Source organism: Symphalangus syndactylus, chromosome 12 (genome assembly GCF_028878055.3).
Source record: "Symphalangus syndactylus isolate Jambi chromosome 12, NHGRI_mSymSyn1-v2.1_pri, whole genome shotgun sequence".
In the NCBI taxonomy this organism is placed as follows: domain Eukaryota; kingdom Metazoa; phylum Chordata; class Mammalia; order Primates; family Hylobatidae; genus Symphalangus; species Symphalangus syndactylus.
The window spans coordinates 64,197,868-64,225,759 of record NC_072441.2 but is presented as its reverse complement, the minus strand read 5'-3'; the positions used below and the strand labels follow the sequence as shown (position 1 = coordinate 64,225,759).

The 27,892-nt window shown below is 41.9% G+C and overlaps 1 long non-coding RNA gene across 4 annotated transcripts; it reads left to right on the top strand.

The window, feature by feature from the left end:
* The first annotated feature begins 6,536 nt into the window (after positions 1-6,536).
* Positions 6,537-20,364, top strand: LOC134734152 (uncharacterized). Of its 4 annotated transcripts, none has more exons than XR_010117496.1 (4): positions 6,537-6,799; positions 11,530-12,749; positions 12,878-13,010; positions 17,286-18,484. It is a non-coding gene; the product is annotated as an uncharacterized lncRNA (long non-coding RNA). The 4 variants fall into 4 exon arrangements; XR_010117499.1 differs by lacking the exon at positions 11,530-12,749 and adding an exon at positions 9,982-10,181 and having other exon boundaries at positions 6,736-6,799; XR_010117497.1 differs by lacking the exon at positions 11,530-12,749 and having other exon boundaries at positions 17,286-17,881.
* Positions 20,365-27,892: the final 7,528 nt, after the last annotated feature.

Sequence of the window (27,892 nt, the reverse complement as noted above, 5' to 3'; positions counted from 1 at the left end):
AGGAAGGAGGGAGTGAAAAGTCTTATCAGATACTGCTGAAATTAGTAAGATAAGGACTGAGAATTTGAACACTGGATGTGGCCTGATGAAGTTGCTGATGACCTTGATGAAAACAGTTTCAGTGGAGTCATAGGGGAGAAAGTCTGATTAGGGTATGTTAATAGGATGGGAGGTGAGGAAGAGAAAGTGTTCTAAACAGCTCATAAGAGGCTTTGCTGTGAAGGAGAAAAGGGCAGTAGCCAGAGCGGTACCTGAGATCAAGGGAGGGTATTTTAAGATGGGAAATGCTTTTTCTCATTTTAGTATGCTGGAATGAATTTTTTTTTTTTTTTTTTTTTTTTTTTTTGAGACGGAGTCTTGCTCTGTTGCCAGGCTGGAGTGCAGTGGTGTGATCTCCGCTCACTGCAACCTCCAACTCCCTGGTTCAAGCGATTCTCCTGTCTCAGCCTCCAAAGCAGCTGGGATTACAGTCATGTGCCACCACGCCTGGCTAATTTTGTGTTTTTATTAGAGACGGGGTTTCTCCACGTTGGCCAGGCTGGTCTCGAACTCCCGACCTCAGGTGATCCACCCGCCTCGGCCTCCCAAAGTGTTGGGATTACAGGTGTGAGCCACCTCGCCCAGCCGGAATGATTCTTTAGAGAGGTAAAATTGGGCCGGGCACAGTGGCTCACAGCTGTAATCCCAGCACTTTGGGAGGCCAAGGCAGGTGGATCACGAGGTCAGGAGATCGAGACCATCCTGGCTAACACGGTGAAACCCCATCTCTACTAAAAATACAAAAAAATTAGCCAGGCATGGTGGCAGGCGCCTGTAGTCCCAGCTACTCGGGAGGCTGAGGCAGGAGAATGGCATGAACCTGGAAGGCGGAACTTGCAGTGAGCCGAGATCGCGCCACTGCCCTCCAGCCTGGGCAATAGAGTGAGACTCCGTAAGAGTGGTAAAATTGATGACACAGAAGGCAAGAGGAGACAACTGGAGAAAGAGTGTCCTCAAATAGGTGAGAAGCAATTGGATCTAGCAAGAAGTGAAAGGGTTGAGGCCGGGCGCAGTGGCTCACGCCTGTAATCCCAGCACTTTGGGAGGCTGAGGCGGGCGGATCACGAGGTCAGGAGATCGAGACCACGGCGAAACCCCGTCTCTATTAAAAATACAAAAAAATTAGCCGGGCGTGGTGGCGGGCGCCTGTAGTCCCAGCTACTCGGAGAGGCTGAGGCAGGAGAATGTCGTGAACCCGAGAGGCGGAGCTTGCAGTGAGCCGAGATCGCGCCACTGCACTCCAGCCTGGGCGACAGAGCGAGACTCCGTCTCAAAAAAAAAAAAAAAAAGAAAAGAAAGGGTTGGCCTAGGATAGGAGTAAGGGAATGCATTCACACACTATTTCTGGAGAGAAGGTAGAGTGTCTGGGTGCAGATGCAGATAGATTAGGCGGTACATCTGGTGGTGGCACGCTCAGGCCCCTGCAGAGCAGAGGCGGCAGGTAGGAGCTGAAATGTAACCCTTGTTTTGCCCACAAAGCCATGTGCCCTGGTGGGGTCACATCAGCTTGGAGGAAGGGGTACTTTTCTGATTGCTCCACCAGGAGAGGTGGTGCATTTTAGCAGTCCTGCATATAACACACACACATGCGCATACACACACATGCATACCCACACACACACATGTATGGACCTTTTCCCATTTTCCACTGAGTGCCATATGTACTGGCTGCCTCACTGGGATTGATGAGGTGAGATCTGTTCTTTACGCAATGAAAAGCTGTTGGCTATTAAAGGAGATAGAAGAAGGTGAGAAATAATCTCCTTGAAGGGTGGAAAAGTGACTAGAGAAGTGTAGCATGGACAGTGCTAAGGGCCCTCTTGAGTCGATGGTCATACATTAAAGTGAGACCACTCAGCAAGGCCATGTGATTCTCCTCCAGCCACACTCCATTGCTTGGGGGTTGGAGGAGAATTGTATTTGACCAGGTCTGAGTTTTGCTGGGGAAAGCCGATGAGAGGGGTAGGAGTATTATGTAAGGGAGTGATTATAGTGGTAGACCTTGGAATTTAAGCGGGAGGGAAGACAGGGCAAGTAAAAAGTGGTGAAGTCAATGGTTTGGTGTGGTCCCTGTGAGAAGTAGTTTGAGAGGAAGTAATCAAACAAGTGAGGGCAAGGGGACTTTCCAAAGGTTGAGCATGGGGAAGGGTGAGTAAGGCGGTTAGGGGAGAGGAAGCACAAAGTATCTGTGAGAAAAAGGTTCAGGCTGGCTCCAAGGAGCTAAGGAAACAGCAAAGCCCTTGGGCTTCTGTCCTTATCACTGTATATGTGAACCGTTGGTTTGGAGAGGTTGAGGAACTGGATTGCCCACTCATAATCTTCAGGGAGCTGCACAAATGGGAGAAACTGAGTGCAGGAGGAGATAAACCAATTAAATCCTCCCAGGGCTCCTTTACAAGCTTTGGGAGAACCCAATGGGCACTTTGCTTTCCCTGCCCTTTCCTTTCACCAGGGATATCTGACCATTTGTGTAGACACTTTATCTGGCCTGGTATTTGACAGAAACTAAACAACACCTTTCTTCCTAAATCCAGCTCCTCCTCTGCCTGACTTCCTCTTTTCTGTTCACGGCACTACCTTTCTCAGTCACTCAGCTGCCAAACCGAAGCCTCCTTTAATCCATCTTCCTCATTCTGTGCCCAATTAGTCCCTAAAGCATAGTGAGCTGCACTGTTCAATAAACATTGCACTGTGATGGAAATGTTCTTTATCTGCATAGTCCAATACAGGAGGTACATATGGCTATTGAGACTTTATTTTTTTTATTTTTATTTTTTTTTATTTTTTTGAGACGGAGTCTCGCTCTGTCACCCAGGCTGGAGTGCAGTGGCGCAATCTCGGCTCACTGCAAGCTCCGCCTCCCGGGTTCACGCCATTCTCCTGCCTCAGCCTCTCCGAGTAGCTGGGACTACAGGCGCCCACCACAACGCCCGGCTAATTTTTTGTATTTTTAGTAGAGACGGGGTTTCACCGTGGTCTCAATCTCCTGACCTCGTGATCCGCCCGCCTCGGCCTCCCAAAGTGCTGGGATTACAAGCGTGAGCCACCGCGCCCGGCAGCTATTGAGACTTTAAATGCAGCTAATGCAACTGAGGAACTAAAATTTTTTTTTTTTTTTTTTTTTGAGACAGAGTCTCGCTCTGTCACCAGGCTGGAGCGCAGTGGCACGATCTTGGCTCACTACAACCTCCATCTCCCAGGTTCAAGCGATTCTCCTGCCTCAGCCTCCCAAGTAGCTGGGACTACAAGCGCAGGCCACCGCGGCCAGCTAATTTTTTTATTTTTAGTAGAGGCGGGGTTTCACCATGTTGGCCAGGATGGTCTCAATCTCCTGACCTCGTGATCTGCCCACCTCAGCCTCCCAAAGTGCTGGGATTACAGGCGTGAGCCACCACGCCTGGCCTGAATTTTAAATCCTGTTTAATTTTAATTAAAGTTACATTTAAAGAGCCTTAACTAGGAGCTACTATATTGGACTGCACAGGTATAAATACTATACTTTCTACACAATGGCCCTTCCAGCTGCCCCCACCTCCCTAGCTCTATTGCCACGACCCTAGGTCAGGTATTGGTTAACCTAGGTTGAGACTTTTGCTGCGCTCTCCTGTTTGGTCTCCTGCTTAGTTGCCTTCCCTTCAGTCTGTCTTGTGTTCTTGCCAAAACCATCTTCCTAAGGCATTGGCCAGATCATGACTCCACCTTGTTTTAAAAACTATCAATAGTTCCCCATGAAATTTAGTACAAACTGCTCAACCTGGCACTTGCCCAATTATGTATCTCCATCCCACTTTTCTAGCCTTACCTTTCGCTATACCCTTACATGTATATCAGACTACTTGCTGTAACTCCTACTAACTTTTTACAAAGGAGTCAACTTAAGTTACCTCTCTGCCTGCAACAAATGCCTTCCATTCCCTCTATCAAACCTAAAATCTGTTGAAATCCTTCAAGGCCTGTCTCATATTGCAGCTCCTAAGTGGAGCCCTCCTCTGAAGTCCCATAGTTACCGTTCATTCCACACCTATGGCACTTATATGCTGCTTTATAGTGCATTTTGTGTATTCATTTTATTCTCATTACTAAATATTATTCCTTGCAAGTCACTGTGTTTTAATTATGTTAATGTCCCTTGCAGTATAAGGGGCACCTTATAAAATAAGGTACTCTTCAAATAGCCACTGAATGAAGTTATGCACTTTCATGAAATCTGTAGAGCATCCATACCCGTCTAACTCTAACAGTAACATCACTAGCCCTCAAAAAGAAAGTCTTTATACCCTGGAAGCAACTTTTCTAACATGAAGTTCAGACGTTTGAAGAGAAACAGACTAGGTACATTTCTTTTCATGTTGTTATTGGCTGAGAATTTCTTCCAAATGCTCCCGAAACTTAGGGCACTTTTACAATTCAGTTCTAGTTTGTAACGCTAAAGAGCACCGTTATTCTTAGAACTGACAGGACAAGCATAGACACTTCTAGGACCAATTGAAGACTTTAAGAAGATTGTGATACATATCAATAAAAAGAAGCTTCCATCTAATAAATGTTTAGAAAATATATTTTTAAGCTTGCTACTTAGCAAGCCCTTATGCTTCCTGCTAAGGATACAAAGGCAGGAAAAATACCGTCCCTTCACTCAAGAAGGGCACATGATAAAAATGTGACCTGGCATTGATATGTGATTTTACAGTTTTCACAATATCTAATGCTACCAATGATGCCATTAAAGTACATATTATTAGTCTCATTTTGTAAAGGGAAAGACTTGCTTAGAAGGATTAAATGAATTTACACAAAAGCGGAGAGCTCTTAATTGGCAAGGCCTCAAACTGGTACCCAGATGTTTGGGTATCAAGACATTGATTGAATTAGAATTTTAAGTTCCCTGAAAGCAGGTACTTGATTTGCTTTATTCATTACTGTATTCTCAGAGCCTAGAAAAGTAACAAGAATATAGTAGGTTCTTAGTAAATGTTTCAGGTATAAGTATTCAGGAGCACGTGTCTGTGTGTTGCATAGAGAGAGAGAATATAAGCAAGCCATATACTTCACTGGTTATTTGTATACTTGAATTAACTAAACTGATGTTACCTATATTAGTGCCACTCAAAACGTGGTCCATAGATTGTTGGTGCTGGTCCACAAAATGACCAGTTGACCTTGAGATAAGTACAGAAAATGAGAGTAAGCATTTAGAATCCTTTCTGGCAACTTGACATTGCTATGATATCCAAGCAAGTGATTAGTGGCCTTGTCTAGGTGAATCAGGGCATGGACCAGTCCAGGTGTTGTTCAAGTATTGTGGTTGGTTACATGAGGTATAAGCTATGTACTAGTCACATAGCGTTTCATTTAATCCTATCATGTTGGCCACTTACTGCCCAACTTCTCCTCTTCCTAGGTGTTCTTTACTATTTAACAAAGAGAACACTTCATGCCTTTGAAATGAAAGAGCTGGCCGGGTGCTGTGGCTCACACCTGTAATCCCAGCACTTTGGGAGGCCAAGGTGGGCGGATAATGAGGTCAGGAGATCGAGACCATCCTAGCTAACACGGTGAAACCCTGTCTCTACTAAAAATACAAAAAATTAGCCAGGCATGGTGGCGGGTGCCTGTAGTCCCAGCTACTCAGGAGGCTGAGGCAAGAGAATGGCGTGAATCTGGGAGGCGGAGCTTGCAGTGAGCCGAGATTGTGCCACTGCACTCCAGCCTGGGTGACAGAGTGAGACTCTGTCTCAAAAAAAAAAAAAAAAACAGAAATGAAAGAGCTTGCAACAGATTTAAAACTTAAAAAAAAAAAACCCTATGTTTTCACCAAAAAAGCGCTATCTACCACTGATCTTACGATGTAGAGGTATTGTTATGCAGTAATTAAGTATATGATCCCTGGAATGAGGCTACATAGCTTTAAATGCAGCTTTTGCCACTAGCTGTGCAGCCTTGGATAAGTTACTTAACCTCTTGTAGCCTCAGTGTTCTTGTCTGTCATCTGATGCTAAAAAGAGTACAAAATTTCGTAGTACTTTGGTAAAAACTAAGAGAGAAAATGCATGGACAATACTCTTCATAGAGACTGGCACATACTGACCAAATGTTATTTTTATGTTATAATAAATGTATCTATTACTATTATTCTATTCTTGGATTATAGAAATTCAAGCTGTTTGAAATATTTAAAAGATCTTGACTATAGAGGTAATTCTATAAACATCCAGGCTTATAGACAGTTACTTTTTGGTTATTCACATTGTTAAAAGATGATAAAGATCAGCCAACTCCAAGGCTTTTATATTTGTTTTTTAATGCATTGTGTGATTTGAGTGGCAATACAGTTGGTTTCTAGATGGCCATTGAAAACAGTTTCTATATTTTCAGCTTAGGTGATCCGAGTGGTGAAAGAAGGTATACAGGCAGGTGCATATTGTGCATTGTGAGAGAGCTAAATCAGAGTGGAAGATACCCATGGAGAAACAAGAGTTGTTCATTTGGTGGTGTATATATTGCCTATTTATAAGTTTTATTCAACAGACTTTATATATAAAGTTCTTCTAAGTTCTAACCCACTGACTCTTTTCTGTTTCCTTCTGTGAACACTGTTGTCTGGAAGGAAGCTGCTACTCAGCCATGCACCTCTGCAAATCTTGGAAAGAGTCAAGGATTCCTGAGGCAAGGAAGTTGGATAATGATGAGCACCAGGCAAGACACAGCTGGCCACTGGAGAGAGAGCCCAGTGTAGGCAGAAGGCCAGAATGTGCCAACAGTAAGTGAAGTCTTTTCTTATCAGAAGAGAAAAGCTTGCACTTAGCTGCACTATCAGGGAGAAGACTAGCATCAGACCAACCCAGCCTTCAATAAATGGAGGGAAACAGAAATCCAGGAGCCTAGCTTTGTAGATGTGAATTAACATCATTTATTCTGTAAAAAAAACAGAACTCAAGCATGTGTAAACTGCAAATTAAACAACCCAAATATATGGATATCTGAATTTACGGAAGGCAGAATAGTGTGGTTAGGGTTGCTAGATTTAGCAAATAAAAATAGAGGATCCCCAGTTGAATTTGAATTTCAGATAAACAAAAAATATGCTTTTAGTAAAAATATGTTCCATGCAATATTTAGGATTTGTTTATCCAAAAATCAAGTGTAACTGTATTTTATCTGGCAACCCTAAGTGTGATTAAACAGGTAGGCTCTGGAGTCACACAACATGAGTTCAAATTCTGATCCTGCTTCTTACCAGCTGTGTGACCTTGGGCAAATTATTTAACCGTTCTGAGCTTCAGTTCCCTTGTGCGTAAAATTAGGATAACATTTACTTCACAGGGTTGTCATGAAGATTAAATAATACATTTAAAAACTTACAATGTTAACTGATACATCATAAGTGCTCAAAAACTATTAGCTATTTTTATAGGAAAGATAACTGTTATTCATTAACCAAATTACTTTTTTTAAATTGACATTATGATTCAAGTACCTTTAAAAAAATCTAAAGTGGAGCTTTTTATTCCCTTCTATTTCCATGGTACTGTCGCTTTACTTTACAACAAATTGAGCTAACACAACTTTTAGACTCACTGTTTATGGTATAAAGGAATACACACCAAATATTGTACAATGTCATCAGGTTTCCTGTTCCTTACCTTAGTGCCTGATACGTGAACTCAATTTTGAAGGCATCCTAAGCACGAAATTTCCAGTGAGAAATTTGGGTAAACTTTTACAAAATATTCCTTGAATGTTTACTAGATAAAAGTTAGGAGCCAATGACAGCTCTAGAATGGGATTTTCTTAGAGAGAGGTATTGTTACAATGGTATTTGTTGTAATAGGATTTCTGCACTCTGTGTAGATCACTTAAGAATAACCAACTGTACAGACAGTTCCAGTTCTTGTAATAGAGCTCTATTATCACAAAGTTAAAAATCAAACAAGAAGAAAGGGCAATGGGCTTGGAATAAAAAAAAAATATGTTTCTCCCATTCAGTACAAGTCACTTTCTGAATATTTGCTTCGCATTTATAAAATGGGATTACTACCTTAAAGAGCAATAATTAAGTTAAAAGAGATAATATAACGGACAATACAGTACTGGTTTTCAAAGTAAGCACTCAATAAATGCTTGTTAATACGGATCTGTTATATTCAATAGAAGAAAGACTATATACCAGTGCAGCCTTACAGAAAGATTAAAGCCTGGGGCTTATGCTACTTTATATGGCTGAGCTAAAACTCCTTACTCTGTCCACGTCTGCTTTTGGATAAGAACCAATAACTTCCAAACAATGATACAACCGAAGGGGAATTCAAGGAAGAACTCCATCTTCCCCATCTTCAGTGACTGGTGTTGGGTGTGTGTGTGTGTGTGTGTGTGTGTGTGTGTGTGTGTGTTTGTATTGGGTGGAGGGAAGTAGTGGGATAGGAGAAAGGCCAGAAAAGGAGCTGGAGATGTCCTTTTTCTTTCAGTAACTAGTTAAGCCAGATACCAAACTTTGTGTATGAAACTACTAGCTGAGTCCGAAAAGTAGAAAACACATTTCCAGCAAATTTACAATATTAATTTTGAGCTGAGGGAGCAAATTCCAAATTCAAACCAGATTCAGAAATTATGACCTCAGTTTTTCCAGAGTTTCTACTGATTAGAATTGTTATAGATTGGCCAGGGGTAGACTGTATTAGGGGAAAAATGAGAGAAAAATAAAATTCACAAGAATATGTAAACTCAGAGAATGAAGTTTCCTGTGTTCGCATTTGCTGCTAATAAATGAGACTCAAGCAAAGGAATATAGTATTTTTCTAAGGAAGAGTGAGGGGGTGAGTCTTAGGGTTTTGCAAGGAGGATTACCAAGGGAGTCAGTCATTTTTGACTGTAAGGTCATAAGGGGCGTATAGTTTTTCAGGGCAGTACGTGAATGATGTTAAACTAAATTAGTAGAGCTGGTGGTTACACAATAAACTAGAAGGCCATTTTGAAAGTCAATCAGGCCAGATGTGGTGGCTCATGCCTGTGATCCCAGCGCTTTGGGAGGATCACCTGAGGTCAGGATTTTGAGACCAGCCTGGCCAACATGGTGAAACCCAGCCTGGCCAACATGGTGAAACCCGTCTCTACTGAAAATACAAAAATTAGCCGGATATGGTGGTGTGTGCCTGTAATCCCAGCTACTCAGGAGGCTGAGGCAGGAGAATCACTTGAACTCAGGAGGCAGAGGTTGCAGTGAGCTGAGAGCATGCCACTGCACTCTGGCCTGGGCGACAGAGCAAGACTCCATCTCAAAAAAAAAAAAAAAAGTCAATCAATATTTATATATTGAATATCAACTCTGTGCTCAATAGCCTCCCATTATTCAGGGGATATAATGACACAGAGCGGAGCACCAGCACCCAGTGTGTCTAGTTTAGGGAGAAATAACCTATGAGCCTAGATGAAGACAGAAGAAAAAGATGGAAGACTCTGTAACCAAAGGGTTAAAGAAATCTTGAATGACTAACATTTGAGTAAAAAAAAAGTAAGGGTCGAGTTCTAAAACAGAGAATAGAAATAGAATTTGCTACCAAAGAAGGGGGCTTTTGATAAAAAAATAATAATAATAACGAAGTGTCAGGTGTGCCAGGGACCTGATTGAAGGTCTCACTTGGGCTTTGAACTTGGCAAAGGGTAGAGGTGAAGCATTCTCAAATCCTTCCCTTGCCTCCTACACCCAGGGTTCAAGGTGTAAAGGAAGAAAAGCCAGGGCATGTGCATCCTTTTTTTTTTTTTTTTTTTTTTTTTTTTTGAGACGGAGTCTCGCTCTGTCGCCCAGGCTGGAGTGCAGTGGCGCGATATCGGCTCACTGCAAGCTCCGCCTCCTGGGTTCACGCCATTCTCCTGCCTCAGCCTCTCCGAGTTGCTGGGACTACAGGCGCCTGCCACCACGCCTGGCTAATTTTTTTGTATTTTTAGTAGAGACGGGGTTTCACCGTGGTCTCGATCTCCTGACCTCGTGATCCGCCCGCCTCGGCCTCCCAAAGTGCTGGGATTACAAGCGTGAGCCACCGCGCCCGGCGAGCGTGTGCATCCTTGACAGACATCTGAAATGGATCATCATCTTGCTGGGAGTTGGAGGGTTTTTTCTCACCACCCCTCTGTTCATCCTCTGAGCTGTAAGTGCCAAAATAGACAGATTAGCACAAACTCAACCTGTGCAAGTATCTTTTAATGCTCATTTGCTGACTTTAATGAGTTCCAGAACCAATTTGTGATCTTACAATTGCTCAGGTTTATCACCAAAAGAAAGCACTGTAAGTCTAGTGCAAGAGGTCATCTCAGCAGAACTCAGCAGTGAGACATTGATATGAAAATGAATTCAAATGAACTCTTGTGGCCATTGTAAGGCCTCGCTGTTCTCTAATATCATTAAACAGAAAAACATTAGGTGCTGGATGTCCTGATGAGCCAGTTCTTGTACAATACCTGTTTTACAAACTACACTCAAGTATCCTTTTGTTCTCTCTTCAAATTTCACAGCTTCCTCTACTCTGCCTAAAAGGGAAAACTCACATCTTTGAGCTGTTACAATAAAACTATTGGCAGCCTGTAAAGTGAGAACAGAGCCTTGCCTTAATTTATTGCACTACACAGATTTATTACACATCAGGGTAATAATAACAACACCGTGACTTGCTGCCTGATAATCTCCCCTTTTGCTCCAGTAGGAGTGTGGTGGTGGGAGCTTGGAGGGCCTTGCAGACTCCCTGTATGGTGCTGAGCATGGCTGGACACACTCTTGGCTCAGTGCCATGAAATGATGTGGCACTACTGGGCCGTGCAGTGCCAAGATATATGCAAAGCTGGTGAGGAGATGTAGTATTTGGACAGAAAATACTGGAAGCTGTTTGCCAGGTCTATATGAAAATAGTGTTTCCACAGTTGCTATTTGCCAGGAGAATAAGCATTCTGCAGCTACCTTCTTCTTATAAAAGGTTCTTCGTGCTCTGAGAATGAAGGCATTTTTTTTTTAAAAAGGTTCCCCACCCTGAAATATGACAAGAACCCAGTTTTAGAACCATAGAGGTGAGGAATTCCCTTAGGGGGCATTTTACCTGTCTTTAGGCAACACCACACCTAAAAGAATCCAGGACTATAAAAGTTAAATCAATTCAGAGAGAGTTTCTGAGAAACAGTTAACAGAATTCAGGGTTAAAGATGATCACCCATCAGGTCAAGGGTCTCCTTCCATGCCAGCCTCGCTTCTGGGCTGCTTCTCTGTCTTTTCTTATGGCTCCTGAGCCCTGGGGTGCCTGATCAATCTTGGCTGCTTCCAGGGAAACTGTCAGAGGCATTTGGGCCCTCAGCTTGCCGCTGGTGACAACAGTGACATCCTTACAGAGGACAGCATCCATCAGAGGTGCCCTCCTGCTGCTCAGCTTGCTCTGGAAGCCTCTCATTACAGTTTCTAATTTTTAAGATAATGGGAACTTAATGGGGATTATTTTGATTTTCTCTTACCAGCCAACACTTTTGTAGCCGAAGCCCTGCTACCCCCAGCTGCACTGCCTGAACAAATTGCATCTGAGCAAGCCAAAGCTGTGGCCCAGGAGACTGCTAACATGACTTCAGAAAGGCACAACCCAATCCTATTGCCTAATTTTCTTTATTCTTAGGCCAAGACTTTGGCCTGTAACAGTGTTTGGATTTCTGGCTTTTTGGGTGACCACTTTAGTTCCTCCTTTCTTCACCTATCAAGACAGAAACATCTTTAACAAATCATCAGTAAATTAATCCATGAATTCCAAGCAGTTGAGAAGGTCAAGCTACTGCTGCTTCTTCCATACCATGCTTGATAAAAATGAAAAATTAAATCCGCCCATTGTCCATCACCTGGTTGTACTTAACACAGAGATTCACTCTCTGAATATAGTACGAAGACCAAAATGATTGGAAAATTATGTATTCTTAACCTCTCAGAGGAATCAGATGACCTCAGTAAATATTTTTTGAGATCATTAGGCCCTGGGGATCCAAAGACTTTGTCCCTGTCCTCTCCAAAGCTTTGGTTTTCTTCCCAATAAACATATGTACATTTATTTGGTTTTGCATTGGCAAGTGGCAATCGGTCAGGTAAATTTGCCCTTGGGAAATTTTATCCTGCCAAGGTGATTCACAGGCCACAAAAATGTGGAAACTACCATCCTTAGAATACCAGTCATGCCCTACACTTCACAGGATAGGCTGGGTTTGGGTCTCCTCTTCCCCTGTTGGCTGTTATCTTTTACAACTACTAGGCAAATCCTGAATCTTGGAAACCACTTCAGTCCTGTAGTCACTAATTGCTGCCTGGCAAGAAACCATGTCAGTCTCCTGTCTGAGTTCAATGGAGAATTGTCACTACTAACTTGAAGCTCTGGCGGTAGATCTTCTCTTCCAAATGACCCCAAAGCAATCTAACATCAGGGAACCCAGTGAGGCAGAACGGTGGCTGAATCATATAAATGGAGATAAACATGGTCCCAGGTGCCATCAGAGAGTCAACAGATCCCAGGCTTCAAAGCACATTGCTGATTACTCTTGATGGAGGGCCCACAACTGTTTTAATCATGCAATTATTTTGAGGATGAATTTATAAGAAAGGAGATTCACCTCCCAGCCGTTTTGCAGGATGGCTGTCAATAGATTGGCCCAAAAGGAAGAACAAGGAAAAGGGCACCAAAGAAGATAAATGAAAATACAAGGTAAGAAGTGGGTAGAAGCTGTAGCATTGTAAAGAAATCCAAGCCAAAATTGTTAGAGGTGGTGAACTGTTTTTAAAAATTATTTTGACGATAATGATGACTTTTTTGTTTTGTTTTTATATTTTAAGGGTATAAGCTGAACTGTGGACGTCCTGCCACTGGGAATTAAGTTAAAGTAGAAAAAAAACAGAATGTAATGGGGAGTCCCCTCACAAGAAGAATTTGGATCAAAGCATGGCAGTGAGGGGAAGCATTGAGCAGGTGAGTGTGAGGCAGAGGCTTTAGTCCTGCAGGAAACAGTCGCCTGACTTTAAAGCATGCCTGTGTCACTGACAGCATTTAGCAGTGTACAGTGTGCAGAAACTTGGCTCGTCAGCCCTCCTGATGCTGACAGATAGGGGAGCTTCACTGTGGAGCACTACACAAGCTCATTTGCTGCCTTCATCAGTCTGTAGGTGCTGACTTTGCTGGTAGAGTCACCACCGCAGCCACAGGGCCTCTTCTTACTTACCCACTTCCTCCCCATTCACGTTGCTCCTCTCATCAGAGACACCAAGGCCCACTGGAGCCTGCTTTGCATCACTTACATCAGAGGTTTGGGATGGCATATTGTAAATGATCTTTGCAAACTTTTCCTTTTGTGCTCTTGAAGTTTAAGCAGAGAGGCAAAGAGTAAGTGGCCCAGGAGCAAAATGTCTACATTTCTAAAATGAGTCTGAGGTGAAGCTCATCTGAAAATGTAGCTGGAGGCAAAGACAGCTTTCAGGGTCAAAGTTGGGCAGGATCTCACAGAGTTGCAATCCTGCAAATTTTTTTTGTTTTGTTAAAAAGAGAAGGAAGTTTTTTTAAAAGCTAGATGGTACCCCCTTAGTTGGCATGGTATGAAAAATAATCTAAAAGATGTTCATCGTTTTTTAAACTGCATTTGTGAACATTTTAACTAGGAGGAGTGGGTTTCGTATTCCAACACAACTGGTCATGCCCCAAACTTGGGAAGGGAGAGAAGAAAACATTTTACAAAGGAAAAAATGAAATATTTGTTACCTAAAATTTTCTACTTTGACAAAAATGAAAGTTCAGTTTACAAGCTAAAGGAACATTCTGTTGAATCTTCAGTGCACCCCAGAACATCCTACCAATGGCCTCAGCTCTGCCAAACTTGGCACCTTTCATCTCAGAGTCCCCAGTAAACACTAATTTCCACAGCATTCTAAAGTTGGCCAAGTCATTCAAATTATAGTGATGACAGGTTGGGCGATAGGTGGCAATTTTCCTTTGTTGTCATTACCCTTCCCACATACTGGGCAACTGAGGCATGGAAGAACAGAGGTAAGATGTTGGCTTCAAGGTTCAGGACCAAATCAGTGGCGTTCCAGGAACCAAACCTTGAACATTCATGTCATCTCTGGGAAGTGGCTGTTTGATTCAGCACTGGTACTTTCCAGTTTCAGCACTTTTATGTGTCAGTAGCTAAGTCTCTCGTCCAAGGGCCCCAGGCCCTCAGCCTCTGCTTCATCTCAGGAAAGCCCTCTGGCAGTTGAAGAGAATGGGGTAGTTGGGGAAGTAGGGTGAGGCCTCAGTGAGTTTGATGGTTGGGTGCTTGAATGGAAATCTAAGAGGGGAAGAAGGGCTCTGTGATTGTGAATTACTATAAGGAGAGGTGATTGGATTGGAAAGAGCTGGCGGGACTCTCACTATGTCCTCCCTTGATAATGATGCATCATAGTGCCATGGCCACGCCTGACCCCACACTTCACTTGCCCTGCTCCCTTGGGTGTTAGGTATATCCCTTCAACTTTGGAAAGGGGCATAACATGTAGATACTGGGGTAGATTTTCCTGAGGTCTTATTTGTATCCACCTTTAATAGAAATAAACAGGACACTTATTTCTAGGTTGATAAAAATGGCCAGTGTGGCTAAATAACTCTGTGTCAGCTGGACTTTGATTATTTTTTTAAGTGGCAGAAGAGAAGGATGAACAATGTTCACTAGGTAGAAAAGGTTAGAGCAGTAGATGTTTGTTTCCTCCCATCATCTTCATGTTCTCTTGCCTCAGAAAAGTGGGAGAAAAAAAAAACCAACACACCACCTGATGAATGTCCCACCCCACAGAGTAGTCTAACTCTGTGTCTCAGCAGGAAAAGGGGAAAGAGGAAGAGAAACTGACATTTAATGAGTGCCAACTCTATATTGGTCACTATATATAAATAGTTTAATTTAATCCTCCGTTACAAGCCCCTACTATGTAGATATTATTATCCCCATTTTTAAAGATAACTATTCGGCTCTTGCAATTAGGAAACCATGAGACCAAGATTTAAAAGCCAGAGCTTCCTGACTCCAAAATCCTCTTTCTTTCCTGTTATCCTGCTGAAGTGCAGATTTCAAATGAAGACTGACTTGATCCTGAACATAACCTACAAGAAGAAAGAGACCGCCGATGGGTACTGTCTTCTTACCCAACATGGTTATTAGAACACCCTCAGTGACAGAAAGGGTCAGGATGCCAAGTGGTTGTTTGCAAACGCTGTTTGGCTAAAGGATCTAATTCACTGAATGAACACATTTCTTTCCAGGGTGTGGGATGCAGGTCCTGGTGAAGGGTCATAGACTGTAGAGGAAGAAACCGTATGGCTTGTTTATTGAAAATTCAATTAAAGTTTACCCTGAATCACTTGTCAGTAAATTTACACATGCCTTAAACTAGATGGACCTTTGAAATCATATTCCTCCTACCCTAGTTATAAAAATAATAATAGCCACATTTATTGAGGGCTTATCACGTGCCAGGAGCTGTTCTTTAGGCTTTATATATGTCATTTAACCCTCCAGTGATCCTATGAGGAAGTTATTATTATTTTCTCTTTTTTACAAATGAAAGGCACGAAAAGGTTAAGAAACTTGTCCAAAGTTACACAGGAGAGAAATGGCAGAACTGGGATTTGAGCTTTCAAACCTGGGCACCTCTCAACTATACTTTCTGCTACCTGTCATCAGGGAATATGGTACATAAACAGGAAGGGTGAGTTTTTTCCTGAGTTTTTGTTTCTCTGATGGAGAGGGAGATATTTTTCTCATTTTCCATTTCTAGAGTAATAGCAACCTTCTGCCACAGAAAGCACCAAATCCCTTTACCCCCATTCATGTTAACCTGCTAGATAAGTCTATTCAGTAAAATCCCTTAGTCCTCCTTAGTCATTACATAGCTTTATTCCTCCCTTTCCTTCTCCTCAGCTAGTGTTTGGCATCTTCCTCTTGTGTTAGGAGTGAGGGGTGGTCATAGACAAGGATCTCCTTTCTCAGCAGTGGGTTACCACTCTCTCCTAGGGTTATTGTCCTGGACACCCAGGACAATGGGTGTGGTTGAAATTAGAGAGTGGTTGAAATTCAACCTCTTGGATACAAAAGATCCCACGGTGATCATAGGCCTCACCAAAGAGAAGCAGGTGGTTTACCCACACTGAACATTGTCATTGAGGTTAATGAATGCGTTCTTACATGGTCTAAATATAAGTATGTGGACCTCACTGAGGAGAGACCAGGCCCTCAAGAAAGGTCTTGGAAATCCCACATTCTGCTGTTATGGAGAGGGGAGTAAGCCAGATGCAGCAACCTCAGCTTCTGATTTTGACTGCTGAAACTCACATCTGCCTACCCTTCATGTGTAAACAGGGTTGCAAAATTACTCACTCCACTCACATGCATAAAGAATGTATAGTTTCTTTTTTCTCTTAATCACCCTGATCTCCCTTATGAGTCCTCACCTGCTGGGTAGCAAGAGAGAAAAAAATAATTTTAGCTCAATAGATTTTAAAACTAGTCTGATACAATTATTTAAGCAGTTTCTTTAGGCTTAATTTTTGACTTTGGGATAAAGGAGGCTTTCAGATTCCTTGCTTCTTATGGTTTCTTCTCTGTAGATGGCACCAGTGGTTCTCAGACCAGGTCCCCTGGTGCCCTCCCCACACTGCTCTGCCCTCTTAAATATGGTGGTGCGGGGCCATCTACAAAGCAGTGTCCTAACAAGGAATTTCAAAGGGAATGGGGAAAGAGCTCTCCTGCTCTTGATGTTCTCTAATTGATTTCATTCTTCAGGCAGAACGCTGGAGAGGGGAGGCTAGGAGAAGACAAACAGCCTTGCTGCCTGGCATATGGCCACTCCCTACCTCTTGTAGCATTGGCTGGAAGAGGAGGCTTGCTAGCCTCTATCACAGGCAGAGGAATATCCATTTACACTTAAGGGAAACTCTAAGATCAGAGACTTGGTTCTTGAACTTCTAGAGATTGTAGAATATCTAGTTTGTTTTTCAAGCTGTTGTGATTACCAGTCCTGACTTGCCAAGGCATTAGGCCAGGCGAGGCCTCTGCAATGTGAGCTGAAAGAAGAGGGGTTTAGAGAGGAATGGAAATACTGTGTGTGACATTGTGAAATACATATTTGGTCTTTGTGTTAGTCTGTTCTTGTGTTGCTATAAACACCTGAGGCTGAGTAACTTTTTTAAAAAGATGTTTTATTTTGGCTTATGGTTCTGCAGGCTATACAGAAAGCATGGTGCCGGCATCTGCTTCTGGTGAGGGCCTCAGGAAGCTTACAATCGTGATGGAAGGTGAAGAGGAAGCCAGTGCATCACATGGCAAGAGAGGGAGCAAGAGAGAAGGGGACAGTGCCGCACACTTTAAAAAAAAACCTTAACTCACGAGACAGAACTAACTGAGTGAGAGTTCACTCATCACCAAGGGAATGGTGCTAAGTCATTCATGAGGGATCCCCCCGCCGCCCCCGTGATCTACTCACCTCCCACCAGACCCCACCTCCAACACTGGGGATTACATTTCAACATGAGACTTGGAGGGGACAAACATCCAAACCATATCAGTCTTCAACCCCTCTTCCTGACATACAACTCCTAAAACTCTTAGAATCTCCAAAGTGCTGTCTTTTTATGTGTTAATAATTGGCTAGTGGCTCATAGCCCCTAGGTAGCTTCAGGATGGGGGCTGGTCACTGGAAAGACCAAGTCATAATTAGAGGGTTGGGACTTTCAGCCCACCCCCAACCTCTGGGGAGGAGAGAAGGGCCGAAGTTTAAGTTGATCACCAATGGCCAGTGTTTTAATTAATCATGTGGCCTGGCGCAGTGGCTCATGCCTGTAATCCCAGCACTTTGGGAGGCTGAGGCGGGTGGATCACAATGTCAGGAGATGGAGACCATCCTAGCTAACACGGTGAAACCCCATCTCTACTAAAAATACAAAAAATTAGCCAGGCGTGGTGGCGTGTGCCTGTAGTCCCAGCTACTGAGGAGGCTGAGGCAGGAGAATCACTTGAACCCGGGAGGCGGAGGTTACGGTGAGCTGAGATCGCACCACTGCACTCCAGCCTGGGTGACAGAGCGAGACTCCGTCTCAAGAAAAAAAACCAAAAAACAAATAAAATAAATAAAAATAATGAATCATGCCTGTGTAATGAAGCCTCCATAAAAACACAAAAGAATAGGGTTCAGAGAGCCTCTGGATAGCTGAATATCTGGAGGCTCCTAGAGAGTGTCATGTCCAGAGGGCATGGAAGCTCTGTGCCCCTTTTTCACCCTATGCACCTCATCATCTGTATGCTTGGTAATATCCTTTATAATATACCAGTTAAATGTAAGTGTTTCTCTGAGTTCCTTGAGCCACTCTAGCAAATCAATGGACCTCAAAAAGAGGATCATAGGAATCCCAACTTGAAGTCAGTTGGTCGGAAGTTCTGAGGCCCAGACTTGCGACTGACTGATAGGAAGTAGGGGCAGCTTTGTGAGACTGAGCCCTCAACCTGTGGTTTCTGCTGCTATCACCAGGTGGATAGTGTTGGAACAGAATTGGAGGGAGCCCAGCTGGTATCCACTGCAGAACTGCTTGCTTGCTTGCTTGCTTGGTGTGTGAGGAGAAACCCACACACATTTGGCCACAGAAGACTTCTGTGGTCACACAGACTTCTGTTCATCACAGAAGTCTTCTGCGATGATTGTTGTGGTGTGAAAGCAGAGGAGAAACACAGTTTGAATTTTTCCACTTCCACACCATGTTTGCTGAACATTGCTCAATGTAGGCTTGGGATGGTTGGTCCGGGGTAAGTAATAGAAGGTGCTTAAAAGTGCTCCTCAACAGTTTTGAAGTCTGTGGGACAAAAAAAAAGTGCTCCTCAAAGGGGAGGCAGGATAGTGTCATGCTTAGATATATGGAATCTGGATCCAGACTGGGCTCTGGTATTTCCTGGTGATGTGGACAACTTTACTTATATGTAAACTCAGTTGCTTCATCCTAAAATGGCATAATAACAGTAACTACCTCCTAGGGTTGTTACAAAGTTTAAATCTGTTAACATACATAAAAAAGACTTTTGCTTGTCTCGTAGTAAGCACTCAACAAATGTTAGCTATTTAGATTCCAAACATATATAACGTTCAATTATAAGCCATGGAAACGTCTTATGTATGGTATAGCAGAAAGAACAGGGATTTTCAAAATAGCCTAAGTTATATAGTCTTGAGCAAGTTGTATGGCCACTGTGAGCCTTGTCTGAAAAAGGAGGATGATTACATCATAGGATAGTTGTGAGAATTAAATGAAATAATATATGTGAAACACTTAGCAAAGAGTGGCACCTAACTGAGGCTTACAGTGTTTCTTCCCCTTTTTCCTATGTCAGTAATATGCTGTCTTATAATTATTTACTATTATGTTCTCAACCAGGAGTCTTAAGCTTTTATAATCTCCAAACTGGCTAGCACATAGTAGAAACTCAATAGAGTCATTAACTGTTCAAATGAGCCTCCAAGTCTGGGGCATGAGACCTAGAATATCTCCCCTGTTGAGTGTTGCCTGGTCAGAGGACAGTTCCCACCCCTCCACCAACAACTTCAATTGTTCTAGGTGTATATTTCTCCCCTTTCTTTATGAAAACTGCTCTGTGGTCTGTTGGAGGCATCTATGTCTGCTTTACTCACATTGCTCAACCCACACTTGGAGAGAAATGTGTTTGCATAAATACTAGCAGATGAATTTTTTAAATATCGCTTTTTCTTTCCTGGCACTCTGTAAGAGAAATGAGCAAATATAAACAGAGGAGTATCACACTAGAAATATAGCAGATGGGCTTCTGCTGGGGATCTGGACTTTCCTGGAGTATACACATTTGGGATATATAGGATTATGACAAAATCCACTTGTAATGTTCATGCTTTTTAGTTCTTGGGCACAATATTAATTGCTTAAAGACTGGGCTTAATGCACACTTTCAGCCCCAATTCTCCCTTTGGGAAACAAGCAGGATCCTATAAACACTCTGTGTAGTAGGGATTGTCTTCCTAAGCCTAACATAAATCCAGTTTGATTGAGGAATCAAGGAGAAGTAAGAAAAATAAAGTTTTTCTTCACTCCGTACTGCAATGACAGGGGAAAAAAGGAAACTCTTCACTCCTCATTTCAGATGCCTTCATGCTTATGACCAAGGGCTTATTATGGATATTAAAAAGTGGAAACTGACTACATATACTCCTGACATATCTTGATTTAAGCCACCTCAACTCAGACTACACATCTTGAGGAATACATTTATATGCAGGCATTGACCATGAGCCATCTTTAACTCCAGCCCACACCTTTGGCCCAGATAATATTTTCATTTATTTATTCATTCACCAAACTTTGTTAAGCATCTATGCTACAGAATGAATGTTTATGACCCCCTAACCCCAAATCAATACATTGAAAGCTAATCCTGAATGTGATGATATTTAGAGGTGAGGCCTTTGGAAGGTGATTAGGTTATAAGGGTAGAGCCCTTAAGAGCAGAATTAGTGCTATGCTATTATAAAAAGGACTCTGGTGAGTTTCCTCACTCCTTCTACCATGTGAGGACACAGTGAGAAGACTGCCATCTATGAACCAGGAAGCAGGCCCTCACCAGACACCACATCTCTCAGCACTGCAGATTTGGGACTTCCCAGCCTGCAGAACTATGAGCAATAAATTTCTGATGTTTGTAAGCTACCCACTCTATGGCATTCTGTTATAGCAGCTCAAATGGACTAAGATCATCTGCTATGGACCAAGCACTGTACAAGGAATGGGACTATGGCAATGAAGAAGACAGACATGGTCCCTGATATTATAAAACTCAAGTCTAGTGGGAAAACAGACTCTTATGTTATAATTTAACCATTCCTTTAAAAAATGCACCAAGAAGCAATAGTTTCCATTTCCATCAACCATACTATGTCCCAAGTATTGGCCTAGGAAAAACTGGGAGGTGGAAGCTGTCCTGTGGCTTCCTTGTTGTCAGAGCCTCTGTAGGGCCTTTCAGAACTCCATGGAAGAGTTCCTCATCCATAGTTGACCTGGCTGGACCCAGTAGTCATTTTTTTTTAAAGGGCTCCTCAAAAGAATGTTGTAAATGATCCTGCCTACCCATAATGGTGACTCCTGGATCCCAGAGAAAGCCCTGCCTTTAATCAATAAGCATTAACTCTTTTTTAAAATTGCAGGTATGCTTATCTATTAGGTTTAACAAGGGAGGCAGCATAATGTAGAGCAAAGATCACAAACTTTGAAGTCAGCCCTATGTTCTAATGTTGGCTCAAACATTTATTAGCAAGTCCCCTTGGCAAGTTATTTTACTTTTCTGCTGTTTAATTGTCCTATGTGCAAACTGGAGAAGAGAGCACTTAACTCTGAATTGTTGAGATTCTTAAATGAAATAATCACTTAGAAGTGCTTAGTATGGAGCACATCCTCCTTTACTAAGCTCAGGAACTATATTTTCTATGAAATGGGACTTGCCCTTGAAAAAAAAAACAGCATTTACATGAAATATTTAATGATATTCATACAACTTTGAGCTATTTGGCAAATGATAGATTATATCCATAGCCAACTCTGCCCATCCTCACTGGTGCCAACTCTCTCTGCTTTTGCTGCCTAACTGCAGCTCTAAACACACCTCTCCAGTAGGTAACCTAATCAGGGAAGCCCAAAATAAAGATGTCAGAATGCTCCAATAAGAAATGAGAATAAGAGACAATATGACACTTTGTGTTAAAACAAAAAAGATCCTCAGCTTTGCCATGTGTTATCCCTGTCCTTTGTTTTATTGTTTTTTTCATTCATTGAAAATGTCATCTCTTTTCTCTAGGATGCTTGAAGATGTTGAGCTGGAGATGAGGCTTGTGGGTGACATTAGACAGGGAATACACAGCTAGAGGGCTGGTGACCTTACCTCAGGCAATCTCTTTGTCCTTCAAGACCCCTGTACCAGAAACTCCTATAGCCCAAGGAAACTGTACTAGTACCTCCTTCTGATTGTCCTATAGGTTCCTCCTGCAGCTTCAGGTTGCTGGTCCAGATATTGGTAAGATTTGCCACATGGCTAAGTAGTGGGGCTGATTCAAAAAGCTCTAAATTTTGTACATTAATTAAATCAAGACTTATAGTTTAAAAAGCTGAATACAAATTTAATGTCCAAAACATAGTGGGGGAAGATGGGCTGATTAACTGTATTGGTTATTAGGCAACTATTAATAATGATGGTTGCATAATTTTCTATATGATAACAGTAATATATATTTAGCAAAAAGCTGCATACACAATTCCATATATACAGAATGAGTGCAACTGTGTTACAAGAATAAGTCTATATGCCTGTAAGAGAACTGGAAGGAAACACATTGAAGTGTTAACATTTGAGGGTTGGAACTATGGCTAATATTTTTTGTTTCTACTTTTATTTTTATAAGAATCGTGTATTGTTTATAGTCTTAAACTATAAACTTCATTTTGAAATGAAGACTTCAGAGGCCAAGAATATGCTTCCCTGGGATGATTTTCATGAATCATTTCCAAAGAAGATTTTCATTTATTCACCAGTGGGCTCAGTTGAGCAGAAGACAAAATGAGCAGAGGCAGCACTTAAGGACCTTTATGGGTTCAGAAAGTTCACCTTTATCAAGTCTTGGGTCTCAGTCTTTGTTTTTTCTTTTTCTTTTCTCTCTCTCCTTCCTTCCTTCTTTCCTTCCTTCCTTCCTCCTTTCCTTCCTCCCTCCCTCCCTCCCTTCTTTCCTTCCTTCCTTCCTTCTTTCCTTCCTTCCTTTCTTCCTTCCTTCTTCCCTTTCCCCTTCCCCTCCCTCCCTCCCTCCCTTCCTTCTTTCCTTCCTTCCTTCTTTCCTTCCTTTCTTCCTTCCTTCTTCCCTTTCCCCTTCCCCTCCCTCCCTCCCTTCTTCCCTTCCTTCCTTCCTTCCTTCCTTCCTTCCTTCCTTCCTTCCATTTTTTTGTTTGACTCTCTTGCCCAGGCTGGAGCACAGTGGCATGATCACGGCTCACTGCAGCCTTGGCCTCCTGAGCTCAAGTGAGTCTCCTGCCTCAGCCTCCCAAGTAGCTGGGACTACAGGCTCACACCACCACACCCTGCTAATTCTTTTATTTTTTATTTTTTGTAGATATGCGGTCTCACTATGTTGCCTAGGGTGTAAATCTTTCTTTGCAGGGGCTATAGTTGTTTCTTTCTAACTGCCAAAGCTGTGTTAGTTTTACATTTTCCCACTTCCTCTCAAGATCAAATTTTGCTCCTTCCAAATCGTGGCATCTGGTTTTATACTTATGCGGGATAGGGGTGGGAGAACTGCAGAAGATAAAACCAAAGGCTGACACCAGCCCCCACTGCAGGGTCAAGCGAAGCGAAACGTTGCTGGAGGCTTAAAAATCGAAATCAACTTATTTTTTTCCTCTGTTTGGAAACTTCCTGGTTTTGACCTAAGAGAAAACCAGACAGCTTGTGATCAAATCCTGTTATCCTCGTGATCTGAGACCACCTGTCTCAGGGGACATTTTATAATTCTTTTTTCAAAAGATTCTCCTGGAGGTCATTTCACATTAACAGTCCTGAATGAATCTTAGGCCTTGTTCTTTGCATACATGGATTTTCTTTCTAGTCTTTTTGTGACAGATTAAAAGTCCACTGTGGGCTGGCCAGGCAGAACCTCATGAAATCAAACCATTTGTCTTGTTCCAAGGGCTCAGCCTATTCCACTCCTTTTTTACTTAGAAAGGTTAAAAAAAAAAAAAAAAAAAAAAGTAGGAGTCATATCTTAAGCTACCAGGAGAAATTCCCAGTGGCTTCTAAGCAAAGCTGGCCCTATGGGGCAGCATCCCAGGATCTCTCAGCAGAGCCTCATCCTCTTAGGGTGCTGGGCATGGTCAGGATCAATGCTGTCTGGAGCCTTAGCTTTGAGGTGGCGATCCAGCTCCACCACTACACTTCAAGATAAGGTTTTGAAAAAAGGATGCATTCTAAACATTCCCAACAAACAAAAAGGTACAAAGAAGAAATTTAAATTCTGCCCTGACTCTTATCACCCAGATACCATATAACCAGAAAGGGAATGGCCCTGGAGCAATATCATTGCAGGTTCCTAATTAGCAGCTTTGCAGCAACTTGAACAAAGAATTCCAAGCCCTACAACTCAGAACTTGTAAACATAAGAGAACAGCAGTTAGGCGACTTGTCTAGCTGATTTTTACTAGACAGCCCAGTATTAGCAGTTCCCGAGGGGCCTGGGCTTAGCTTGAGTCAGCCAGGGTGTGACAAGCCACAGCACTGATCTCACCTTTGCAAGCCAACACAACCCAGCTCCCTGCCCCCTCCGCCCACTCAGCTGCTCTCGCCACTTCTGCCAACTTGCTCGTTTTGTTTCTATTTTTTCTCTCTCTCCCTCTCTCTGGGCAGCCACCTCCTCTGCTGTTTACCCCCCAACACACCCGCTGATCCTCAGAGCTCTGCTGTGGAAGTGTGGTGACTCATTTGTTACTTAGGTATTTTGGGTTCATTACTCTTCAGCCACTTTACTCAGAAGAGCCACACAGAGCCAAAACAGAGAAGAGAGGAAATGGGGGCGTGCAGATGGGAGGGGGTGGGGCAGAAATCCAAGAGCTGCTGTGGAAAAGTTCAGCACAGTTGCTGTTGTCAAAGCTAGGACTCAGAGAACAAGGCCATTCCAAAAGCACTACAACGGGAAGGAAACAGTGCTTTGATTAAAAGTTCATTGAGAGAGCTGGAAACATACCCCAGAGTTCTCCCCCAACAGAGATGGTGTGTTCAGGAATCCAAAAGAATCGTCATTGCTCTTTGGGAATATTTATGAGCAACCACACCCAAGCTGTGTTGACTTGGCCAAAGCAAGGTGGAAGGGTGCAGTTACAGGACAGTCAAGCATGGCCTACAGAACATGATAGAAATCATTTACCCTAAACTTCAGATTTCCTACTCCCCAATATACATGTGCCTTTGGCTCATATACCTAGATTTGCTCTGTGGACAATATCTGGGGTTGAGTGGCTGCTGTCCTGAGTAGACAGACACTGCTTGTGCTGTGAACAACAGTGACCCTTTGTGACAGGTCAGCCAGGAGATTTGTGAACATATATGTTTGAGAGGCTTTCAGAATGTTATTGTTTATAAATTAATTTTCCTTAAATTGTTCTCCCCAAGAATGTGCAGCACATGATGCTTCTGCTTGCATTATAAGCCTGCCTTGTTGTAGACTGTGTTCCAATCTCTTTAGAAAGAGTATTGAATTACTATTTGTGACATTTGCCATCCGTTTCTAGTTTGGGGCTAGCAGGATTAGCATGCAGAGAGTATTCATTCTTTTCTAATTATGTATTCTTTAATCTAATAAATATTCCCCAAATGCCTAATGTTGGAGCCAGCCCTCCAGGTCCAGAGCTGGGGCGTGGGATAGAGTCCAGATCTCTGATGAGCAAATCCAAAATGGGACTCTGAACTTCAAATTCTGAATTCTGAAAGAGAAAAGCTGATGAGACTGATTCATGATAAATCTCATGATTATTGAGTTTGGGCTGTTAAATCCTTCTTATGTAGCATGATGTAGGATGTACCCTACAGCTGCTATGTGCAAACCATTTTACTGAAAACAGTGGGAAATACAAAAAACGCCTGTGATGGAAGCCATGAATTAGGATGACAGAACAGAAAGATAGAAGGATCCAGGTCTCTGATGCCATCATGACACCGTCTCAGCCCAGACAAGTCAGTATCATATAGATCATGTCATCTGATCAGTTTTTAAAAAAAGCTTTAATAACACCATGTGCTCAGACATTTTAAAACGCTTCTAAATAACTTTAGGAATAAATCAATTGTGATTAAGTCCTAAATAAAAGAACAAATTATAACTAAAGTTAGATAATATAGAGAGCTAAATAATGAAATATATTCCAAAACTTACATAGAGAAATTTACAAAAGCTTTAAAACGTTTATTTAGTAAAGAAGAAACACTGGAAATTAATGAGCCACATGTCCATCTCAAGACACTGGATAATGGAACAATAGCATACACACAAGAAAGTAAATGGAAGGAAGTATTAACAGAGCAGAAATTAATAAAATTTAAAACAAAGTTATGATAGAAAGGATCAGGAAAACAAAGAGCTGGTTCTTTGAAAAGACTAATAAAACTGACAGGAATAAAAAAAAGAAAATCGCTACATATGTAACATTTTTTAAACAATAGGAGATGATTATAAACTTCACGCAACTAAATTTGAAAACTTATGTGAAATGGCCAGTTCCCTAGAAAAATAAAACTTACAAACCTGACTCAAGAAGAAATAGAAAATCTGATTAGAAAACTATAGCTATTTTTAAAAAGTTGAATTGGTAGTTTAAAATCTACCTACAAAAACAAAACAAAACATACCAGGGATAAGGGGATTTATAAGCAATTCTGCCAAACACCTAAGAACAAGATAACCATAATCTTGTACAATCTATTCCAGGCAATAGAAAAGGAGGAAATGACTGTAACTGATTTTATGGTTCTGGCAGAATTTTGATACCAAACCAGACAAGGAAAATTATAGACCAATCTCTCATAAATGCAGAAGTAGAAATTCTAAACAAAATAATAGAAAATTAAATCTAGTAATTCATTAAAGTTAATATTTGTGATCCCTTTGGGCTTATCCCAGAATATAATATTAGAACATTGAAGAGGCTGGGCGCAGTGGCTCACACCTGTAATCCCAGCACTTTGGGAGGCTGAGGCAGGTGGATCACTTTCAGGAGTTCAAGACCAGCCTGGGCAACAAAATGAGACCCCATCTCTTTAAAAAAAAAAAAAAAAAGACCATTAGAAAATGTATTATTATAATTTACTACATTTATACATTAAAGGAGAAAAAATTCAAATTATTTTAATGGATGCAGAGAAAACATTTTATAAAATTTAATTCACAGTAAACATTCTTAGCTAATCATTACAGAGGGAACTTCCCTAACTTGATAAAGGATATTCATCCAAAATTTACAGCAAATAATATGCTTAGTATGCATGCTTAATGGTTAAATATTTGTTAGAAGCATTCCCTTCAAGTCAAGAATAAGACAAGAATGTCTACCATCACTACCTCTATTAAATTTAGTACTGGGGGTCCTAGCAAGCAGTAATAAGTTAAAAAAATTAAATGCCTAAGGATTTGAAAGGAAGAAACAAACTACTGTATTCACAATCAATGTGATTATCTACATAGAAAATCGAAGACAATCAACAAACTATTAAGAGAGTTCAGCAAAATCCATAGAAACAAGATTAAAATGCAAAAATCAGCTGTGTCCCAATGTAAGAAAAAACAAACAATTAGAAAGTATAGTAGGCCGGGTGCAGTGGCTCACGACTGTAATCCCAAATCTTTGGGATGCTGAGGTAGAGGGATCCCTTGAGCTCAGGAGTTCATGACCAGCCCGCGCAACATGGCAAAACCTCATCTCTACAAAAAACAAAAACAAAAGCAAAAATTAACTGGACATGGTGACATGTGTCTGTAGTCCCAGCTACTCAGGAGGCTGAGGTGGAAGGATCACTTGAGCACAGGAGTTCAAGGCTGCAGTGAGCCATGATAGCACCGCTGTACTCCAGCCTGGGTGACGAAGTGAGATCCTGTTGCAAAAATAAATTAATAAAAATAAATAAATAAATAAAACTGGATGTGATAAAAAGCACAAAATCTCTCTGAAAGGAATCAGAAAACTGTATGTGCATGGAGTTGGACTTAGTATTTAAACAGGTAGAAATGGAGCAAAGAGATTCT